The sequence below is a fragment of the Oratosquilla oratoria genome, chromosome 1 (assembly GCF_046742065.1).
Source record: "Oratosquilla oratoria isolate Oo_2021 chromosome 1, ASM4674206v1, whole genome shotgun sequence".
Taxonomy (NCBI): domain Eukaryota; kingdom Metazoa; phylum Arthropoda; class Malacostraca; order Stomatopoda; family Squillidae; genus Oratosquilla; species Oratosquilla oratoria.
Genome location: NC_134777.1, coordinates 37,226,147 through 37,233,646, shown reverse-complemented (window position 1 = coordinate 37,233,646; position 7,500 = coordinate 37,226,147). Strand labels below are relative to the sequence as shown.

General features: G+C 38.1%; 1 protein-coding gene across 1 annotated transcript in view; it reads left to right on the top strand.

The window, feature by feature from the left end:
- Positions 1–1,848: 1,848 nt before the first annotated feature.
- The window catches only part of LOC143030499 (uncharacterized), a 288,143-nt gene continuing 282,491 nt past the window's right edge, over positions 1,849–7,500 (top strand). The window contains exon 1 of the mRNA XM_076193653.1: positions 1,849–1,950. The gene's annotated coding sequence lies outside the window, so the exon portion shown is untranslated. The remainder of the gene's footprint in view (positions 1,951–7,500) is intronic.

Below are 7,500 nucleotides of genomic sequence, written 5' to 3'. Positions count from 1 at the left end.
TTCTTTTAAAGTACTCTTCACCAATCGACTGTCAACATTTGTATAATTTTTTGTACTTTCTCCTGTCTACCTTTTTGTTATAAATGGACACTAAATATGATGCCACTCCCTTTCCTGTCACTGTTTCCTTTCCATGGGACTTTTCAGACCTCCATTTCAAGCTACTGATTGTATTCCAATTTTTTCCTCTCTCATTCTGTCTTTCTCTTCTTTTTTTTTCATACCTCTCATCCTCATATCTAACCTGATAGTATTCTATGTGTCTTTCTACTATTTTTTCTTTCCCTAGATTAATTCCTTCTCCCTTTGTTAATTTTGTTATCTGTGCATGTTTATGAATGAATTATTTATTCATGGTTTTTATTCCATGCATATGCGGTTACGTTTGACTGTCTTTGTGCACGTGTGGTGTGCGTGTTTATGCGCAAGCGCACATATGCAGTTATGTATATATGAGTACGTTTTTAACATTACCTTTTACATATTGAAAAATTACCGGACCATTTTTATTGAAACTATTCTAATTGTCTCTAGGTTTATGAAGCACACTCAATTCACTGTCATCGTATCATTTTGTAATTTCGTATTGCTCAGTCTATATGCAGTACAATCGTTCAATGAAATGTGACTCCATGGTTTAATATCTGTAAAATCCTTTGAACAATAATGCGATATCAATCCATGTAGAATATTAAAAGCTCTGTTCATAGTGACGATAAATACTCGTTAACGGTTATGACTCTTTTTCTAACCCATTGCCGTCACGCCGAGTGCGTTCGACTTCGTTCCCGGTTCATGACCTCGAGCTCGGGAGAACAATTCCTAACTGTCATTGGTGAATCTCTATTGGCCCCAGATGTCTAAGCATATGTGACAAAGGTAACTGGCCATGTACTGTACATTCAAAATATTTTCCTGAATGTCAGACAAATGTTTTTAGGTAAAGATAAAATTTCGCCCTGCATTAAAGTGATTAAGTAGATTGTTTGACCTGATGGCAAATTCTTACGATACTAAGCCAATCACAGGCGACTTTATTCAACTGAAAGTTGGGTCTCTTAGTAAAGCGATCTAAAGGATACTGATTAAGTCAACATCGTAACGATTTAATTTTTAATTCTCTCGCTGATTCCAATTGGTCTTGTCCAACTGAAAAATACTAATTATGAGCTAGTTTAAGGAACCTATGATGACAGTGAATGATAATGCCATTAACCCGTTCAAGATCTAGATTGAGATCGAGAATCTTTACCAGAGCTTAGTAAACGAATTACAGTGATCTGACCACAAGAGGCGGAGCTTTCGGCAACAGGGAATAGAGCTTTGGGCCACATGGTGTGGTTTCTGACCACATGGTACGGGCTTTAAGACCACAGGGTGAAGCTACAGATGGCAAGGACTGGAGCTCCTAGCTAGAAGAGGATGGAGCTCCCAAACATAAGGGGAAGGGGATTTCGACCACAGTAGGGCGGGACTCCCTACCACAGTGGAACGGGGTTCCCAACCACAGGGAGTGGGGCTTTCAACTATGGGGAAGGGCGCGGGGGGGGGGGTTCCTGTCCATGGGGGAGCGAGGCTTCCGACCACAGGTAAACGGGGCTTTCAACCGAGGACAGAGCTCTCGACCACAGGGAGTTAATGCCTCCGACCACAGGGGTTGAGGGGGCTCCTGTACACAAAGTTGTAGACTGTAGAGCTCATGACCACAAGGTGATCATAGATCCAAAGCGCAGGGATTGGAACTTCTGACTACAAGTAGGGAAACTTCCGTGGTAGACTGCTATGAACAACAGAGCCAATTACGTGAGCCATTTCCAATGAATAATACCAATGTTTGTTTCTTTCCAGGTGACGTGGTTGAAGAGAGACGAGGACCAGCTCCTGACCGTGGGTCAGCAGGTCTACTCTTCTGTTAAACGCTATCAGATTGGCCACGTTCGTCACCAAAAGGTAATGTGATTCGTTTTCCTCGGCTTTCTATCTTTACAGGGGATCTCCTCCCTAATGACCTAATCTGGCTTGGATTCTCAGGCTGCTAATGATTTCCTGGCGTCATTTTGACGTCATTTCTCTTTATCATGATATCATAGAAAGATACATGTTTTTCTTGGCTTTCTTCATTCTTGGTTAGGGTTACCTGGATCCTTATGGTCTTAATGGTTGCTTAGCGTTTCACTGGCACCGTTCAGCTCAATAATGACGTCAGAAAATGCTACAGTTTCATAACTATTAGCCAATAGGGTCACCGGAAGTCTCAGGGACCTAAAATTTTGTTACGTTTCTTTGACGTCTTTTTCTCCGTGATTGTTTTATAAATAGACTTCATGCACTTACGTTTTTCCAGAGATCACTCTTCCAGTACCCAAGTGTCGCTGAAATTTTTTTTTATTACGTTTTTATGATGCTATTCCACCTTTGATGCTGTCATAGAAGATTAGCATGAGGTCCAAAATAGTGCCTTTTATTGGCCGGATCTTCTTTTTCCTTCATTCTTGTGTTAAGGTGTGTTATTAGAACATAATACTAAAAAGTTGATTGTCTCATACTTATTGATACTTAACCAATAATGCTTGGATCATAACGCATGTATTATCATGTTACAATCGTCCCCAATTTTAATTACATGGGGAACTGAACCCAAATTTGACAGATAATAGATGTGGCCTCGGGATTTACTGAAAGAACCCCTGTTAACTACTACCACCACCATCACCATCCAGCTATGCAGTAGTCAGTAACATTCTTTACTCCTTGCCAAAGATCTCCAAGTGATATGTACGACTTTCTCTGTTTTTATGAATACTTTTATTCTAATCATCATCATCATCATCATCATCATCATCATCATCATCATCATCATCATAATCATAATCATAATCATAATCATCATCATCATCATCATCATCATCATCATCATCATCATCATCATCATCATCATCATCATCATCATCATCATCATCATCATCATCATCATCATCATCATCATCATCATCATCATCATCAATATCATCATAATCAATATTGCTATCATTAATATTATCATAATTAATATTGTTATAATTAATATTATCATAATATTATTGCAATTATTATCATTATTATTGTTATTATTAGTGTGAGTCTTTCTCTTCTGTTGGCGCGTGGTAGGAGGAAGAGGAAACGAGTAGTCGCTGTTTACCAGTGATCCTAAGGTGGAAAATAGAAGAATCACAGCCAGGGCCGCTAAACAAAGAATTTAAGAATTTATGAATAAAATCACTGACAGAAATCTCGGGATGTTTCATATTCAGTAGCTATTGTTACTTGATTACGCTCCTCGTTGCATCTCTCTGAATATACCACCGGTATACATTGATTCTTTTTGTGTAGCGAACTTCTCAATATAATCACTTTAACATAATTTTTGTCGGTGAAAGATAAAATCCAAAATAAATGTTGCGTAAAAAGATAAGTTGGATTTGAGTTATTTGAACACCATTAACTTCAAGGTAAGAAGATATTTGTTCTCTTTTGTACAAAACCATGCTTCATATAACTGAAACTGTTGAGACTATTATGTAGATACCATTTAATTTCAAATATCAACAAATCTTCAAAAGTTTGCACTCTTGAATGAAAAATTCAATCTCTTCGCAGAATAGAAAAATATATATAATATGTACTTAACAAGAGATGAAACTAGTCTAATCTTGTTATATATCTTACATTTGAAAAAATATGTAAAGAAAAACCAGAATAAAAGAGTATATCAAGAGTATGAAAAAAGTCAATTGTAGTAGAAAAAGAGAATTCAGGGCAGAAATACACAAAGTAAAAATAAAGATCAAAGTACTGAAACAGAAAAATGTGGCTTACGATAACAATTAAAACTCTCATGCAAAATATAAAACCAGTATGAAAAATTAAACTGAACTATATTACTTAAATGCAGGCTTGTATGTTTGAGTGTGTGTGTGTGTGTGTGTGTGTGTGTGTGTGTGTGTGTGTGTGTGTGTGTGTGTGTGTGTGTGTGTGTGTGTGTGTGTGTGTGTGTGTGTGTGTGTGTGTGTGTGTGTGTGTGTGTGTGTGTGTGTGTGTGTGTGTGTGTGTGTGTGTGTGTGTGTGTGTGTGTGTGTGTGTGTGTGTGTGTGTGTGTGTGTGTCCATGCACGCACGTGTGTGTGTATGTGGATGTATGTGGTTTGAATTGATTTTGTATTTTTGTGTAGTTTATGATAAAACTATTTCATATTTTGATAACATTATTTCATATTAACAGTATCACGGGGCACAATTTTTTTTGGTTAATCATTTTGTTTTTTCTTTAGTTCTGTTTTTTAAACTGCTTTTTTGTTATTCTCCAAATCATGGCAATATTTAAGTTATATCTAGCTTGATCATCGTTATACATATTCAGAACAGCAGTGCGCTCGTTCCTCTTACGTAGCTACAGGAAAACCCACTTTTATTTTTTACCTTGCTATGACATAACACTATTCTCTTCTTCCCCCGCTCTACTTTGCTACGCCAGTCTCGTCTAATTGTTTTTAATCATCACAGAGATTGACTAATAAACGTAATACAAGAATGATAAGACAAAACATTCGACTGCCGCTTTTGAGAGGCAAGCAAAGCCGCCACAAAATGCTTTCCAGAAAGATAAGAGAAAAGATCTTAGATATGCCTGTGTCTTCTTACGCTCATACATATTCAAGCACTTGTATCTTGAAATATGAACAGATTTTATTATTCAACAAGAGAAATATGCAGCATTCACTTATATACTGTATAATATGAGATATACATATACTTATAACAGAAACAATTGCTTCGAGTTACATTAAGTGGAAGCCGTCAGCCTCACAGGGGTTGGCAATTATCCTTCATCCTTCCGACAGTACTTTCTGGGAAGAAATATCACATTTATATGTGTTTAGTTAACGTAAGAATGTTCCTATGCCATCGGTTTACACTTGTATGAGTGTGGCAGTTGACGGTTATCAGTTATCCTTATGTACAGTCGCAGTGGAATAAAAGGTAGGATTTGATTTCATACACTACAAACTTACATATACATACTAGACATATATTTCTATGCTTCATGAATATACATATTATACAAATATATATACATACATTTACATATACATATACATATACATATACATATACGTATACATATACACATACATGTACATGTACACACACACACACACACACACACACACACACACACACACACACACACACACACACACACACACACACACACACACACACACACACATTACACAACCTCGTGGCGCAGTGGTTAGAGTTCACGCATAGCACTATGGCAGTCCGGGTTCGAATCCCGCCCAAGGCTGAAATAATTTTAGTATTGCTGCGCTATGGGTTGTTACTTCAACTTTCGTGGGCGGGGAGTTGGGTGTGTCTGTGCGTGTAAGGTCACAGTATTACCCATAGATTAGTCATACGAGCTCTGAGCTCTCATCCGGGGGTTGATAATTGTCGATCATGAGTCCAACATGTGATCCAAGACCATGGGGAATGGTGAATAGTGAATATATATATATTTATATATATATATATATATATATATATATATATATATACATGTACATATACATATATACATAGACGTATGCATATACATGTATATATATATATATATATATATATATATATATACATATACATATACATATATATATCACTGAGACAAAATGTTGTAGCACATTTGTAAATGATAATCACGAAGAACCCACAGTCGGAATAAAAGGAAACTTTAGAAGAAAGTGTAACTTCTATATTTCGGCTAATAGCTATAGCCCTCTTCAGGAAAGTACAGATTACAAGAATTTGCAGAGACATAAGTACAATTGAGATCTGAGTAGAAGGGGAACACTCAGAGCTAAAACAGGACAATCCGCCACGCAGGGCGAAGTCAGAGGTGAGTGGATGTGTGGGTGGAGGTGTGAGGTCAGGAGGGAAGCGGGCTGGAAGCGGGGTCAGGAGAGTGAGCCGTTTGGTTAAGAACCCTTCTGATCCCGCTTCCAGCATATATATATTAGATATATACATATGTGCATATATATATATATATATATATATATATATATATATATATATATATATATATGTATATATATATATCTATTGAATGGTCCCCAGTACGCAGAATTTCTTTTTATAAACCACATTAATTTTTTTCCATTTTAAAAACTTGCGGACACGATCGAGACTAACAGGAGCACAATGGAATATTCGGAAAGTGATACGCTGTCAAACTGATGACTCGAACCTACCCGATTCGTAACAATGGACAGTGACCTAACCAATTGCGCTGTCAAGAGGGATATAATTCGGGTAACATTTCTTATGTATATATGCTCGAGTTACATATACACGAATTTTAAATCAACCTACCCCCGCTAAGATTCGTCATTGGTAGTAAGTACACAAGTGAAATAGTATTACCACACATTAAATGGTCCCCTGTAAATAGATTTTCAGCTTATCAATCACTTGTGTACACACTATCAATGGCTAATCATGGTGGTCGAGTATAAAATTTGTGTATATGTATTAACTCGAATGTACATATATAAGAAATTGTATCCAACTAATATCCCTCTTGATAGCGCAGTTGGTTAGTCACTGTCCATTTGTTACGTATTGGCTACGTTTGAGTCTGACCGATTGAGTATCAGTTTCTGAATCTGCTTCCATCGAGTTCATGTTAATCTCGGTCACGTATGCAAAAAATTGAAATGGAAAAAGTTAATGTGGTTGATAAAATGAACACACACACACACACACACACACACACACACACACACACACACACACACACACACACACACACACACACACACACACACACACACACACACACACACACACACACACAGTAAAGAAAGAAAGAAAGAAAGAAAGAGAGAGAGAGAGAGAGAGAGAGAGAGAGAGAGAGAGAGAGAGAGAGAGAGAGAGAGAGAGAGAGAGAGAGAGGGAGCAGAAAAGGTGACAGTGATTGCATGGATGTTTGACGTAATCTGAGGCGTGGTGTTCTCGCGCTCGATTAGTTGTGGGCTCAAATCACGCACTCCTCTCCGATTCCCAGCAGATTGTTATCTGACCCGAACAGTCCCCAAATCGCACAGGGTAAAGGTGACGGCTTCACACACACACACACACACACACACACACACACACACACACACACACACACACACACACACACACACACACACACACACACACACACACACACACACACACACACACACACACACACACACACACACACACACACACACACACACACACACACACACACGCGCGCGCGAGTCGTTACTCCAACTCTCGTGGACGGTCATATACAAGCTCTGACCTCTTATCCGGGAGGATAATAGCTGTCGATCACGAGTCCAACATGTGATCGAAGACTATAGTGAATCACACACACACACACACACACACACACACACACACACACACACACACACACACACACACACAC